The 2,590-nt window shown below is 34.1% G+C and overlaps 1 non-coding gene across 1 annotated transcript; it reads right to left on the bottom strand.

The window, feature by feature from the left end:
• Positions 1 to 215: 215 nt before the first annotated feature.
• Positions 216 to 288, bottom strand: TRNAM-CAU (transfer RNA methionine (anticodon CAU)). Its single transcript has one exon. It is a non-coding gene; the product is annotated as a tRNA-Met (tRNA).
• Positions 289 to 2,590: the final 2,302 nt, after the last annotated feature.

Raw genomic sequence — 2,590 nt, 5'->3', positions numbered from 1 at the left:
AGCTGATAATAGTTTGGTATTATAGTTGAACTATTCGCGTAACATTTGTGATACATAATATTGTTGTACTAAACTTTTTTGTGTAATAAATCATTTAAAGGGAAATGCTAAGTTTTTGTTGGTGAAGTTTTTTTGTTTTTGTTTTGTTTTGTAAGGGAAAATAAATAACATGAGAAGATACACATCGATTTTTAAAAAAGTAAGCCAAAAAGAAGTGCCCCAGGTGAGGATCGAACTCACGACCTTCAGATTATGAGACTGACGCGCTGCCTACTGCGCTACTGAGGCACATGCTCAACCTTCTTTAAACTCCTTGTTAGTTAGAACATACGTATACAGTACTATAAATAATATAGTTGTGATTATAATTATTGTATTTATATTCTTTAGGTTTATTTATTATTATTTTTTTTAAATACAGGGGCTCATTTCTTTCACGGCAAAATATATTAGTATTTTAATACATACAAAGATTTTTTTTTAGTGATAGAGTTTAGTAACCGAAGCTATTTTAATAGCTGCTCATTATTGGATAGTACAGAACAGTTGTAAGAAGTGTGCGTGTCTGTGCGTGCGCGTGTGTGTAATACTTGTTTTCGAAGGAAACAGATAAACGTACTTAAATAATTATAAATTAACAATTTTAAGTACTATTATTAATAAACATATAATAATTGTACTTAAAATTCTACTAACTTAATATAATTTCAGGAATTGATTTCAGGCTTCTTTCTTAACAACCATTATAAATAATGGTTGTTGTGGAAGAAGGGCCTAAAATAAAGAAAATAGAATTACATTTAATTTCGACATTAACTTATAAACTGTGTTAGGTTAATACAATGTAAACAATCCTCTTGAAGGGTTGTTTAAATATTTTAATTAATACAGTAAAATCCCTTTACAACGAATACTTAATGAAAATTTCATATAACGAAAATATTTCCAGACTCTGATCGACTTCCTTTAGGAATACGGTTAGGAATATGGTTAATGATGTTTTGTAAATCTTGTTTGAGCAAGATTGTTGCATATAATAACTACTACGCACGAATATATACTATAATAACTATTAAAATATTTAAGGGCAAAGGCCTTATGCTACGAGGTAGAATGACTAACATGTTGGTTAGTGCAAAAGAATCATTTTAACGTAGCCATCTACCAAAGTAGTTAAATTAATTAATTAAATTGGCATCGTTTTGGTTATATCTCATATTGTGAATGCCTTCACAACGAGTTGCCATGGTATTGTACTACCTCGAATAAATAACACTTCACCAGTGGAGAAGACTACTGTTATTTATTCTCAGCGGATACCACCACCCAGACGGCACCGTTTCAAAGCTTGTTGCTTCTCTTTGGTGGGTGCGCAGGTACCCTAGTGTTGCAATAGTTATCACTAGGGTGAACAGGTACCCTGGGTTGCACTATTGCAACCCAGGGTACCTGTTCACCCACCGATGAAAGGTCAACAAGGCTTGAAACGGTCACCAGGGGAAGCCTGATATTCACGGTGCTTCCGAGAATATCATGCTTTCCCTGGTATTCTAAGCGTTGTCTGTTCAAGGAATTTATGAGTTTTTGAGTGGTGTGAGTTGAAGGAGTTACTGTCCCTTTCATTCTTCTACACCGTTTCTTTTCTTCTTCCGCTCTTATATAACTTTCCCTCTATTTTTGCTTTTCTAAGTCTAATAGGGACAAGTAGATAATAGAGTTATTATCCCACACATATACAACAAGCTTTGAAACGGTGGTGGTATCCGCTGAGAATAAATAACAGTAGTCTTTTCCACTGGTGAAGTGTTATTTCTTCGAGGTAGTACAATACCATGGCAACTCGTTGTGAAGGCATTCACAATATGAGATATAACCAAAACGTTGCCAATTTAATTAATTAATTTAACTACTTTGGTAGATGGCTACTTTAAAATGATGCTTTTGCACTAACCTACAAGTTATAATAACTATTGTAATGGAGATCATAACACATACTATAATATATACCAAAATTAACAGGATTTTTATTTTTTAACGAAAATCCCAAATAAAAATGGTATTAGAACTTTTAGTACTTAGTATAGTACTTGGGTTGAAGGTTGAGAAGATGAAAGGTGATATTTGTTGACATTAGACTTGAATATCTGTAGATTAATTTTCAGGAAATACGTGTGAAGAGAGGTTGTTCCAGAAAACGGAAGTTGAAGGAATGAGATAGAAAAATAGTTGGTTCTGTTCGAAGTTGGACAATAAAAGGATGCTGCCTGGTTGCGGCACGTGTTCAGGCTGCTTTGGAAGAGAGAGGGGAAATTATAGAAGCCAATTCAGAAGAACAATGCCAATGAAAGTATCTATAGAAAAGGTGTGCAGCAGAAACAGAACGCCTATGAGATAATGAGTGAAGGGACTTTGTAAGAGATAGATCACTAATTAACCTAACTGTTCTCTTTTGAATGGAGTTTAGAAGCTTGAGAGCAGTTATGGGGCACCGCCCCAAATGTGAGAACAATATTCCATGGTAGGGCGGATTTAAGATTTGCACAGAGTGATTAGCTGTTTAGAAAAAACATAACGACGAGAGCGAAAGAGA

This window comes from Mastigoproctus giganteus, chromosome 6, assembly GCF_048544385.1.
Source record: "Mastigoproctus giganteus isolate SK-2022 chromosome 6, ASM4854438v1, whole genome shotgun sequence".
NCBI classification, from domain to species: Eukaryota; Metazoa; Arthropoda; class Arachnida; order Uropygi; family Thelyphonidae; genus Mastigoproctus; species Mastigoproctus giganteus.
Note: the sequence above shows the minus strand (reverse complement) of the source record. Positions and strands in the feature narration are given on the sequence as shown.